Source organism: Pleurodeles waltl, chromosome 9, assembly GCF_031143425.1.
Source record: "Pleurodeles waltl isolate 20211129_DDA chromosome 9, aPleWal1.hap1.20221129, whole genome shotgun sequence".
In the NCBI taxonomy this organism is placed as follows: Eukaryota; Metazoa; Chordata; class Amphibia; order Caudata; family Salamandridae; genus Pleurodeles; species Pleurodeles waltl.
The window spans coordinates 1,057,530,828-1,057,544,392 of record NC_090448.1 but is presented as its reverse complement, the minus strand read 5'-3'; the positions used below and the strand labels follow the sequence as shown (position 1 = coordinate 1,057,544,392).

Sequence of the window (13,565 nt, the reverse complement as noted above, 5' to 3'; positions counted from 1 at the left end):
AGTGCACCAGCCTGCAAGGGGATCTATGCTGCCCTTTCAAATGCAAGCCACAGTTCCACCGGCACAGTGAATGGGAGACTAATGGCTTCTAATGGCTTCAAGCAGCCAATGTTTTCTGTGCTGTTCTTTAACTAATGCACTGTTCCCTTGGAAAAGTCACATTTGTTGTGAAAAGGCACACTGTGATAGTCTGCACCTGGCACACAGACTGAGGGGGTCATTTTGAGTTTGGCCGACGGAAAAGGCTGTCTGCCAAACTCCTGCGGTTAGGTTGCCACCAGTGCGTCCGCCTTCCCCCAGGCCCCATTAGGAGTCCCCTGCTGGGTCTGCGGGGGGAAACACTGCCAAACAGGGAACAGCCTACAACATTGCTGCTAGCTCATAATTGAGCCAGCGGCAATGTTGCAGTGCGTAGGGTGCACCAGCACCCGTTGCACAGTTGACTGTCTGCAATGCAGACAGTGAATTGTGCAACGGGGCTGGCCATGGCGGCCCCTGTACTGCCCATGCCAAGTGCATGGGCAGTGCAGGGCACCCCGTCTCTGCCACCCTTTACATGGCGGTGCTACCATCATGTAAAAACTGGCGGATTAGGACCACCAGCCCCCCCTGTGGAGGGAAACTGGCAGTGCTGGCCATCCCACCGTGGCGCAACCACCACTGTTGTAATGTGGAGGTCAGACTGTCGCCAACAGGTCAGACAACCGCTTTGGAAGCTGTCAGACCGCCACCGCAACCCTTGTGATCTGAAAACTGCCAGGGTTGTAATGACCCTTTATTTGTGACCCATAGCACAGAGTGGTGTAGTGTATCGGATCCATAATATGACAACCATTAGCTAATTTGTAGTAACAGGAGTGCACTAGACCTCCACTTCGATTTGGAGAATGAAAGAAAACTGATCCCTTACTTTCATTCTGGTGGTTGCTGGAACTATTTGAATGTAAGGCTCCAAGCCCTAGCATCTCAACGTGGCTCAAACTAAAGATTAGGAAGCTCCTATTGAGGCAAAGCAGTATGTGACCCAGGCAAGTGTTGATGGTTACAAATGTTGGACTAGCTTTTCTTGCAGTCTCTCCATGCCAGACGGACCAGCTTGGATGGGCCAGTATGTAGGCTGGTGTTTTTGGTCTAGTCACGGCTTATAGGACATTACACACCCTGGCCCTTTCAAAATGGCATATCTGGCAGTGCCACACTGCTAAAAAGGCTGCCCAACTCTGATGGTAACTTGGTTTGCTGTCGTGCTACTTATCTGTAGATGGCTTTTGGTATCCTTGCCATACATTTGAAGTCCTTCAAGATAAAGCTCTTGGAACAGTTCCATGTTGTGCAGATATTTAAAGAAGATTAGTCAGGATTAGGATGATTCTTGGGGTACACTGTGAAAGCCCTTATATGAAGATGGTTCTGTTTGTATAGGAGGAAGCATCTCTATTCCAGTATGAATCCAGAATCCGCAGCCAAAATGTCATAGTCCACTGTGTAAATAGCAGGATGTTGTTTAAATACACACATCCTTGAACAGTCTTATGACACTTTTGCATGGGGGTCTCTTATCAGTAGTGTTGGATTATGTTGTGATTTTGGTGTGAATTTATTTCTGTCACACGAATAATGCAGTTAAAGTGACAATAAAAAAATCACTCCCTAAAACATACATTTATTAGCTTTAGATCAACATTTATCAAATCCTCAAAAAATATAAATGCAAACACTATTCTGAATACTGTAGAGCAAAGCATGTGGCACATTCAACAAGGCATGGATCACAATCCCTGAGGTATACATTTATGGGCTGCAGATCAAAGTTTATCAATTCCTAGCAAATAATAATCTACATGTGGTAGAGCAAAGCAAAGCATTTGAAACTAGGCATGGGTCACAATCCCTGCGGCATAACTATATTAGCTTTAACTTACCATTTATCAATTCCTCGAAAAATATTAATGCAAATGGTAATCTGAATATCATAGAGCAAAGAATTTAGCATATTGAACTAGGCGTGGATCACATTCCCTGAGGCATACATTCATTAGCTTTAGATCATCATTTATCAATTTTAAAATATATATGTAAATAATAATCTGGAGCTGTAGAGCAAAGTGTTTGGCAAGCTAAAGTAGGTGTGCATCAATGGTTGACCAGACATTAAAAGGTAGACTCTTGGAACCTTCTGTTCAGAGCACAGCAACAGACAGTAATTGGACATCAGGAGACATTGAAGGCCTTGCTCAGGTAATGCTTTTCTTTCAGATAGCTCACCAATAAGTATTATTAGCAAATATGATACCAGTCTTAGTGTGAATGTCTTTTGTACTCAAACATTTTCTTTAAAAACCTAACGTTATAAAGTGAAAGGTATCTTTATACAATGTCTAAATAGCCCTTCAAATTTTTTTGGGTGTGATTTTATCCCTCATTTTGATGTAATAATGTTTGTGACAGAAGATTATATGATAAGGACTGGATTTTATAGATTACACTGATGCTGGTGTACTCATTTGCACAGCCTGATAAGTGTTAAAACCACATGTACACAGATTTACCTTTAAAATGTGACATTTTGCATCTGTTAGTTATTTGCTAAAACTGTGGCCAGGCTGACTTCCCGCCTTGGTTTACTAATTGCATTGTCTTCAGGCCGCTGGCGAAAGGGAATGAATTTTTCTAAGTTAAAGATTAGAATCACTTTTAACAACTGTCATTCAATGTATCAGTATAATTTAATATACTAAACTGAAATACCTTGCAGTGGTCACAATTTAAAGAAACACACTGTTCTGAATGTTGAAGAGTCCTTATATATGTACTGGACTTTGAGTAAAACAACAGCCGCCTCCCCTTTCTCCATGAGTCCCTGAAAGAAAACGCAGTAACCAAATCCAAAAAGTAGTATTGAAGTGAGCATGGTTTGACTGGTACACTTTAAAATGATTTGTAATGCATTGTTTTTAAAGTGAGGAACCGTTGCAGTCAGGAAGAGCAGCTGGCCCGTTCCCCAGCAACAATTCCAGCCTCCACCAGCAGTAAAACTGATCAGCACCCTGCCAGCCCAACAGGAATAAGCCCAGTCTCCTGTATGGCCAGTCCGGCCTGCTAAATATGGGACGAAAGGAGTTACATGGGCATTAGTGCAATCTGTGTCATCTGCCATTAAGCCTCATTTATAGTTGTTGAACTAGGTGAGAGTAGACGTCTCACTATGTCAACACCAGCACAGGGGTGCCAGACCGCCACTGGAACTACCAAACAAATTCAGGGTAACAAGAGGATGAAGATGTGCTTAGTGTTGGTACCATTTACTTTTTCCTAAAACAGCAAAACATCCTTGCCCAGCCTTGGTTTGTTTTTATAGATATGCATTACAGCGAAAGTGCACAGGGTGAAAGCTTATAGTATTGTAAGCATGGAACCAGAATGAAAAGAATTTGAACTGTAAGGAGTGAACATTTTAATGCCAAAGACTCAAAACTACTACCCTGCTATGTTGCAAAACTGTTAGCTTGCTATGTTGAGCCACATAAAACTAAAGCATAACACATAAAGCTGTGTATAATTCAGGATATGGTATCAAAATATTCTGGATTTAATATGGTTGTGCAAAAATATTATATCCAAAATATTGACTATTGAAATGTCGCCAAAGTAAGTACTTATAGATAATTATAGGTTTATTATACTTAACTCCAAGTAGATGCTCCTTATACATTTTAAATCCTGATGTATCATTATTTTAAATGTAGAACACAATAAAAAGTCTAGAGCACCTTCTACTAACTATTTAATAAATACATTTAAATATATTAAATTAAATTGAAATTATGTTTTAAAGATGTATCAAACACGCCTAATGTACATTTTTAAATAATATGTAGTAAAAATAACTTAAACAAATGTATAGAATTAATTTATAATTTTAAAAATTAAAGTCACATTTATATTTAACTTAAAAACTAATAAAATGTTATATCAGATAATAGTTTATATATTTAATTTTGTTAACATTATTCACATTCATATATTTCTAAGAAGTAAAAATAAATTATTTGATTTTAACGTTATTTCCCCGGGGGTATTGATTTATGCACCTCCCTTTTATTATTTTCTATAGGAGAGTATGGTGCAATACTGTGGTTGGTTCTGTGTTGTGTTGGAGTTACTCCAGCTCTAGGCTGGAGTACATTAAACTACTGCTTTGGGTCCTCTTTCCTTGTAGTAACTTTAAAAGTGGAGTTTGTGAATAGGAATGACTTTACTCTTTGGTGGGTGGGTAAATGTCCATTCCTAAATCAACCCCATCCCCAACTTAAGCCCTCCTTAATCATCCCTAAACTTCTCTCATTTAGTAGTAATTATTCCTCATTTTCCAGCCACTTTCCATACCGTCAAATTTACTACTAAACTGTAGCCGTACGTGTGAGGAGATCTCTGTAATAGTTATAGTAACCTTCAGACATAAAAGGTAGGTAAGGTGGAAAACTCAAATTGTAGGTTTGTGAAAAGAATTTGTATTATGTAAGTGATACTGATATTGTACTACAAGATATACTATAAAAGGTAGATTGTAAATAGAACCCAGTATTTTTTACTAAATATTTAGGAGGAATATCTGCCAGAATCTGAAGCTGTTGCACAAAGAATTAGCCTGGGTAAAAGAGAGTCTGACATTTTCACATCAACAAATGTAACAAAATTTCTTCCTGAGAAGATGGGAAAAACGAGTGGCAACAGGAATTCCTGATCTCTGTGAACAATGGATGCCACCTTGCCCATTTCAAAATTATCCCGTCATCAAGAATTCTCAAATAAGGCGATTTGCATATAAAAGTACTTAGCTCCTCAGTCCTTCTGGTCGATGCAATAGCACCTACCCAGTCAAAATCCTCAGTGCCACAATATTAGGAGGTTACAGGACATCCCTCTAGGACTTAAAAAACAATGTTGAATCCCAGGGAGGAACAGTGGCTCTACCTAGGGATCTAGCAATAAACAAACATTTCAGCATTCTAAACCCCAGGCCATCCTCTATTCCCAAAACACCCCAAAGCTCACAAAAGGCTCCTATTGCTTCCAGCTGAGCTCTCAAGGATGACACCACCAAATTCTTCTTAAGACCCCCATATGTAATTTGAAGAATCATAGGTACTTTGCAATCAATGGAACGGACAAGTTCTTACATTACCACAACCGAAGGTTCTTCAAGTGGCTTTGAGTGTGGAATACCACCCAGAACTTCAGTTCAGTGGAGTGGGATTCCCTTATTTTGAAGCCCAATCCTTTCCACCTCTAAAGCGCAAGAGCCATCCATTGAAGAGAGAGACAACTTTGTTCTCAAAGAGGAAATTACAGTGTGGAATTCTACATGGGGAAGAGAGACATGGATGGCAGTAGAGGAAAACAAGTTCTTTATGGCCAGAATGTAATTATCAATGTTATCTCCACTGCTTCATCGTCCCTTTTCAGAAGCAGATGAGGTATGAGTGAAAAAGGAGGAAACATGTAAAGTGGAAGATATGAACAAGAAATAGGCACTATACCTACTGTCCATGCCTCTAGTGCTAGAAACCGAGAACACAAAATTTGAAGGTGAATGTTCTCAGGAAAAGCAAACAGAATATGTCTCCAAACCTCTAGCATATCTCCATGACGATTTCAGCAGACAGAGATAGATTCTGATAGGCCATGAAAATTCTGCTCAACCTCTCCACTTGCAGATTTTCCTATGCCCGATATGCACTGCTGCCAGGGATAAAAGAGGATATCTTCCTAGCTACCATATTGAGGGTGGATTATCTGGTTCCCTCTTGACAATTTATATATCCCATGGCCACCAGATTGTTCAAGACAAGAATAGGCAGATATATCTGGAAATGAGACAATGCTCTTTGAATTGCTAATAGCTCTTGTGATTATGAGGATTGATGATTCTCTAGTTCTCTGTCTGAAATTCTAGGCTCGAAAGGGTTACTCATACTGTTGCACATGTGCATGTTGTCACTATCAGAGGGGGTTCTGAAGGAAGAGTTTTCTGAAAGAAAACCCCCTGGGTAACAACTCCACCTCAGTCACAACTGGAAATTCATGGCAATCTGAAGGGTAATTTGAATGTTCCTTTTATATACCCTAAAAGCTAGGCCCCATAACTTCAACAGATGTACCTGAAGAGGTTGAAAATTAAGCCTTGCCTAGGGCATCAAAAACACACAGTATGCTATTTGTCCTGGCACTTACAGCCAATGATGTGCTTGAGCCTGATATTGTAATGAAAAGGTAGAGAGATTCTGCCTGGATATCTTCTCTCTTTCTGTATGTAGAAATATTATTTTCCAATCTATTCTGAAATGAGTACCTGTAAAGACATTTTGAATAACTGATAATCAACCAATGTTGAGTTAGTCTTTTCTGGACAGAACTCAGATCCTTCAAGACTACCTCTCTGGATGGAGCATGAAACCGGAGATTGTTCAGATATATACTCTTGAAGATACAGAAGGAATATCAATGGAGCCATCATTTTTGTGATCACCCTTGAGGACCTTTGAATGTAATTCTGTAAATGTATTACAAGTTTATAGCTTCTTGTCATATTTGGCACCAATATGATTGAATATTTATGCCTTTCTCCCTTTACAGTGCAGGGATCGCTCTGATTGCGTTCTTCACTGTCAGTGAATGAAGACCTGCTCTCGTTACTCCGGTCTTTTTTTTTAAAGTGTGTTTATTAGCATTTTTCAATACAAACACATAACACAACAAGACAATATCTAGTGCAGACACTTCACAATTATTACATCTGTAGGTTCATCCTGACTCACCTCTCCCCCTGGCCATCTCACCCTTTGTTTGACCATTTATTCAGCCAATACCAGTATGCGCTACCCTGATGCTTGGGTTTCGGCCTATCATCTGGAAGATCAACAATGTTCTATATTATTTCCCCCACAGTTTGCCAGATTGTCTGCTGCTTTTTTGTCTCTTCAGGTGTGTTTAATGTTCTGCTCATCTGCCTGTGTCCACTCCTCCGGGTCCTGTCTCCAAGCTGAGATTTCTAGCGCTTGGGGTGCCCACCTGCCAATGTCAATCTGGCCTCTTGCTAAGACCCTCCCCACACCAGTATACAGGCAGGCATTTTACATATCCCGTAGGAGCACCCCTAGCAAACACAATTTCGCCATCTTCTGGAGGATGACTCAGATTAAGGGGCTCATTATGAACATGGCGGTCCAGACCGCCATGCCGGCAGTGGCAGAAATTACCCCCACCGGCATGGCGGTCTGGATCACCATATTACTAACACAGGAAGACCACCACAGACGGCCCTCTGCCACCGCCAGGCTACCGCCGCCAGGCAGCCTGACAATGGCTATTTCTATATCCGACGGGGCAGTGCTGCAAGCAGTGATGCCCTCTCGATAAAGAACCCGTGTTCCTCCAGCCTTTCCCTGGCAGTTTCCCCCGCCAGGGAAAAGATGGCAGAAGGGGTGCTCCGGGGCCCCCCTGCACAGCCCTGTCGCGCTTGTCACTGCCCGATTTACAGGAGGGTCAAGTAAATGTGATGGAGAAATTTAAACCAAACTAAACCTGCATGCAAGCTTTCTGCCATTCTGCCTCTGACAGTTCATCTCCCCAGTTTGTGCTCCCACTCTCCCTAGCTCACGCTATGTCCTCACATCTGTACGGTGTGGGATACCTGTAGGTGTGTAATGAGCCGTCTGCAACCTGCCAGCTTCTGCAGTTCATCCCGGAACGTAGTTCAGACCCCTCCAGCTGTGAATGGAAATCTAGCATACTGTAATAACTCCTCCGGGCTGACCCCAAACTGCTCCTGGACAAAGGTGATAAACTGTGAGATAGAGATTGCCACCCTCCCTCCACCTCGCGAAGGACATGTCTTTTAAAAGAGCCAGGAGCAGTCTGACTGCCCTGAGGGGCAGATCTTTTGCGTATGACGCCCTGCTCGGGACCACTGTCACCACCCTGTACCAAACTCGACTAATTTGTTGGAGTTTGGAACAGTTTTTCCTCATCATGAGGACTTCCGGAAGGGTAAATGGTTCATGTATTCTGCTAGCAAGGCATTTTCTCAGATCGAGTCTTCATCAAGCCACTGTATCACATGCTAGAGCAGCGCTGCCACATAATACAGAAAGAGATCAGTTAACCCGAGGGCTCCACTCCCCCATGGGAACATAAGCGTGTCAAGCTTAACACGTCTCCAACCCTCTGCCTATACCAGGTCTTCCAGTTGTTTATCTAGCTGCGTGAGGGGGAAATCAGGCACATTGCATTCTGCAATTTATAGAGGCATCACGGCAGGAAGCCCATCTTCGCCACTGATATTCACCCCATCATTGACAGCGGAAGTATCTTCTAGAATTCAGTGGATTGAGTCAGCCCCCCACCATCTTTTCCTTGTTTAGTATGCCCGCTTCAAGTCCACCAGAACTTCCCATAACTCCTCCAACATTAAGGGGGCTTCCAGGAGCATTTGAAGTTCTAGGCTTACCCTGGGCAGTGCCCCTACTCTGAGGTACACCTCCATCACTTGTACAGCTCCCGCGTGTACCCTGCACAAGCACTGTTCATTTGATCACATGCTACCACAGTTGCATCATTCCCCCGCACAGGGTATGCGACTAAGGCCGTTCTCTGTTTAGCACCACACCAACATTTCACCTATCTTATCACCTTCCCTGAGCAGTCGTTGTCAGTATTGGGTATGAGTTTATTTCTCAAGACGAGCCCAAGTGTCCCCCATTTGTCACCCAGCCTGCGTTTTCTGGCTACAGGCTTCAATGGCTCGCTCGATGGGGCCGTCCAAAGTTGCCTACCTGTGCTCCAAGTCATCGAGCTCACACTTCAGTTGTGCCAACACCCAATGTATATATCCCATACATTCCCCCTCAGTGCAACCTTGTAAGCCTCCAATTCAGTCATCCCGTTGCTCGTGGTGTGCGAGTCCTCATGAAAGAAGTGAAACAGAACTCCTTTACATGCTTTTGGGACACTACTCCCTCAAGCACCTCTTTGAAGAGTCCCCACAACAGGATAGCAGTATAATCAATAACGGGAAGTGATCAGATAAATAACAGTTAAGCTACCCAGAACTTTTAAACAAGTCCAAATCCTCTACCCTCCAAGCACCATATCGATGTCTGCTGTGCACCCCATATACAAGGGAATAAAAAGAAATTTCACTGTGGTAGTGCCGCCAAATCCCTAGATGATTAAGCTTCTCTACCACCTCCCCCAGTGGGGCTTCCATTTGAGGTTTATGGCTCTGCCTAGGTGGGCTCTGTGCAGATGCAAACTAAGAACACAATTAAAATCTCCCACCCACAAATAAAACGCATATGGAGATATGGAGCAGTCCATTTCCGCATCTCTGGCTAGAACTCCCTATCATTGACATTGGGTGCATATGTGTTTTCAATGAAGGTATCATACCCTTCCACTACTGTGACATAATGCCCCTGGCGTCTGACAGTACCTTGTTTTGCAGAAAGGGGACTCCTGTCACATGGCACCACCTCACAGGCATAGCTAGAATATGTAGCTGCAAAGATGTGTCCTCACCACCATTTTCCCAGGCATCCTACCTCCACCCTCAACAAGTGGGTTTTGTAGGAGTGCCTCTTGCACCCTGTACTTCAGCAGGTAGGACTACACACTTTGGTGGTCATTCTGACCCTGGCGGTCTTTGACCGCCAGGGCGGAGGACCGCGGGAGCACCGCCGACAGGCCGGCGGTGCTCCAATGGGGATTCCGACCGCGGCGGTAAAGCCGCGGTCGGACCGGCACCACTGGCGGGCTCCCGCCAGTGTACCGCCGCCCCATTGAATCCTCCACGGCGGCGCAGCTTGCTGCACCGCCGCGGGGATTCCGACCCCCCCTACCGCCATCCAGATCCCGGCGGTCGGACCGCCGGGATCCGGATGGCGGTAGGGGGGGTCGCGGGGCCCCTGGGGGCCCCTGCAGTGCCCATGCCACTGGCATGGGCATTGCAGGGGCCCCCGTAAGAGGGCCCCTACATGTATTTCACTGTCTGCTGCGCAGACAGTGAAATACGCGACGGGTGCAACTGCACCCGTCGCACAGCTTCCACTCCGCCGGCTCGATTCCGAGCCGGCTTCATCGTGGAAGCCTCTTTCCCGCTGGGCTGGCGGGCGGTCTGAAGGCGACCGCCCGCCAGCCCAGCGGGAAAGTCAGAATGACCGCCGCGGTCTTTCGACCGCGGAACGGTAATTTTGACGGCGGGACTTTGGCGGGCGGCCTCCGCCGCCCGCCAAGGTCAGAATGAGGGCCTTTGTCTTTTAGTACAGTTATTTAGCCCCCAGACATTCAATGAGACTAAAGTCCTGTTTATCCTGTGCTGTGGTTGCTAAGGACGTGCATCCCCATCCATTTGCTCACCGCTAGGAGGCTGCATGTGCCATTGCATTTCCTATACCTGGTGTATCTCTTCAGACTCTCTACCTGCCTCCTGTCAGCCTTTGTCAGCAAACTGCAAAATGGTCCCCATCCCATCCCTTCAACTAGCACCAATCCACTCCCCACCCTCTGGGCAGATGATTCCCTATCCCCAACTTGGGCCTTGCCAGGGTGTGAGATCAAGGCATCAACTCTAGGACCCCCGTGCATGAGTCTCTTCCCTCACTTGACTAAATAGCCCCCCCTGACTCCAAGCCAGATCACTAGGGCAGTAGAACACCAAAAAAGGTTGATAGAAGTAAAGTCAAAGTGTGGGCATGGGCACCCACCCTTGCCACCCCATCAAGGCACTTCCAGACCAGTGCCATCACACTCACAGTTGACCCCCAAGTGGAGAGATGAGGGGTGTAGTGTGCCTCTCTGCACCCTGTCACATAGGGCTTACACCGCTTCTGCTCACATTGTACCCATTGTGGCCTTATGGCAACTCTAATGCCCAGTTATACTTTTAGAAGTTCCCCCTTAGCCAGGAAACTCCAATCCAGATCCTTATAGTCTACAATCTCAGTACTATTTGACTTCTCCAGCCAAGCGTCAGCGTCACTGGGGAGCAGACTGTCAAGGCAGCACAACATCGCTCATGGGATTGCTTCAGTCTTGATTGGATTAAAGGGTAAAAGTGTATGAATGATTACCATCTTCGAAGGCAAGAAGCAATCTTAACTTGATAGCTGTCTAAGACAGTCTTAAGAACCCAAGCTTCTGAGGTGTATTGTCTAAATGTTGCTCTGTAGTGTCCTATTGAGCTTCCAACTGGCCACTTTTTGCCATATCTGGCAAAGCTGTGTCTTACTGGTTGGAGAAGACCTTCCCTTATGCTCAAACTGACTTTTGAAGTTCTTCTCCACTTCTGACTTTAAACTTGTGCTGTTGGTCTCTTGGAAGATTACGAAAAGGATGGCCTACTTGATCCTTACTTGATCCTATTGATGATCCTGATAACTGACAATGATGATTTTCCTCTAGCTTTGGTCCAATCAGTTTTACCCTCTCAGAGAATAAACAAATGGCAGCAGATTTCTGTGATGTATTTGTATGGCAGTCTCTTAGGTAAACACTCCTTCTATCCACAGTTGTTGCCCCTTCAGCCACTGCCGAGGCTCTCACAACATGGAAAGAAATGCCTGATAAGAATACCAGCTGTCATTCTGTTGCTTCCAAAAGCTCTACACACTTACCTTGAACAGTGGCTTTGAAAGAAATGTCTTCAAGACTAGAAATCCATGACTGGCTAGTATAAATTCCATATATTCCTGCTCTCATGGAAAAGCTCAGCTCCAGCATATAGGTTCTTCAGTGCAGATTCAATCTTCTTATGCATTATATCCTTTACCAAATTCTTTACCACTGATGTCCTCCCCATCAAACTAGCCTCCAAGGGTGAACTGATCCTGACTCTGGTATATCCTCAATAGGAGGGAGTCTGGACAATGATCTGGGAACATTATTTTTGTTTGGGCCCTTTCAATACTATTTCTAATGAAGTACAGGAGAAATGGAGAAATAGATGTTCTGCCAAATATTCCCAAGGGTTATAAGTTGCATCTCCTTATGTCTATTTTTTCCAATTTTATCTGCAGACATAGGTGCCATCTCCTCTGAATAAGAATTCATTCCCAGATCCTGCACCTGGCCAATTAACTTTTGTTTGTGAGCACACAGTTTCCCATATAATCTGCCTGACCATGTCTTCAAAATAATCTTCATCACATACCCTTATCCTCCTTATGATCTGGCTCTTCAGGATGAAGAGTCTTCCACACTGTACCTCTTTTTTAATGTTTCAGATGATTGTTACTGCAAAACCACCAGGAGCACAACATCCCACTTACCTATGTTGCACCCCCTTTTAAATTCTGAATAAAGGGTGTGCTTCTCCAAATGGAAAGCCTATCCATACATATGGACATGAATGTGGGGCCTCACTTTCACACCACACTGTTTCTGAAATCAGAATGAGACACTACTCCTCCCATGTTGAACAGTGAAAGAAATCAGTGAACAAACAGCTCAGATTGGAACCTGGTCAAATCTTTGAGAGTTCCACATAAATAAGAGCTTTGATAGTTGCCTATTGACGTACATTTTATGTGCTGTGTTGTGACAGCCATAACTTATCCAATAGCAGTAGCATTTGGAAGCTGAAAGTGGATTTTAGAACATATAGGAGCTGTAAAAAAATATAATCTCTCTTATGCTTTTACAATACCTTTTGCTAATCACTATAATGATGGGTTAAACGTTTGAAATGTTTTTCTGTAGATAAAATATATGGGGATGTCAGAGGATGTCATATCACCATGAAACTCTGCTAACTCTAGGGTAGGTGCAGTTTCCACTGGTTGAATCATTTTTTGAGGCGGGTGAACATCCAAAGTGAATTAAGAACTATGGGGGTCATTCTGACCCTGGTGGTCATGGACCGCCAGGGCCAACGACCGCGGGAGCACCGCCAACAGGCTGGCGGTGCTCCCATGGGCATTCTGACCGTGGCGGTACAGCCGCGGTCAGAAACGGAAAACCGGCGGTGTCCCGCCGGTTTTCCGCTGCCCTGGGGAATCCTCCATGGCGGCGCTGCAGGCAGCGCCGCCATGGGGATTCCGACCCCCTTACCGCCAGCCTGGCTCTGGCGGTTTTGACCGCCAGAACCTGGCTGGCGGTAACGGGTGTCGTGGGGCCCCTGGGGGCCCCTGCAGTGCCCATGCCAATGGCATGGGCACTGCAGGGGCCCCCTAACAGGGCCCCACTAAGATTTTCAGTGTCTGCATAGCAGAAACTGAAAATCGCAATGGGTGCAACTGCACCCGTCGCACCCTTCCCACTCCGCCGGCTCCATTCAGAGCCGGCTTCCTCGTGGGAAGGGGTTTCCCGCTGGGCGGGCGGGCGGCCTTCTGGCGGTCGCCCGCCCGCCCAGCGGGAAACTCAGAATAACCGCAGCGGTCTTTTGACCGCGCAGCGGTATTCTGGCGGTTCCCGTTTGGCTGGCGGCACCCGCCGCCAGCCAAACTCAGAATGACCCCCTATGTGTGTTAAATAAATGTTAAAAAATTAAAAAGTGAATCTCTAGTAAG

General features: G+C 45.0%; 1 protein-coding gene across 3 annotated transcripts in view; it reads left to right on the top strand.

The window, feature by feature from the left end:
- The first annotated feature begins 2,094 nt into the window (after positions 1-2,094).
- The window catches only part of LOC138258777 (galectin-3-like), an 82,332-nt gene continuing 70,861 nt past the window's right edge, over positions 2,095-13,565 (top strand). The window contains exon 1 of one of the 3 annotated variants that reach the window (XM_069206024.1): positions 2,095-2,238. The gene's annotated coding sequence lies outside the window, so the exon portion shown is untranslated. The remainder of the gene's footprint in view (positions 2,239-13,565) is intronic. The other 2 variants (XM_069206023.1, XM_069206022.1) reach the window with 2 other exon arrangements.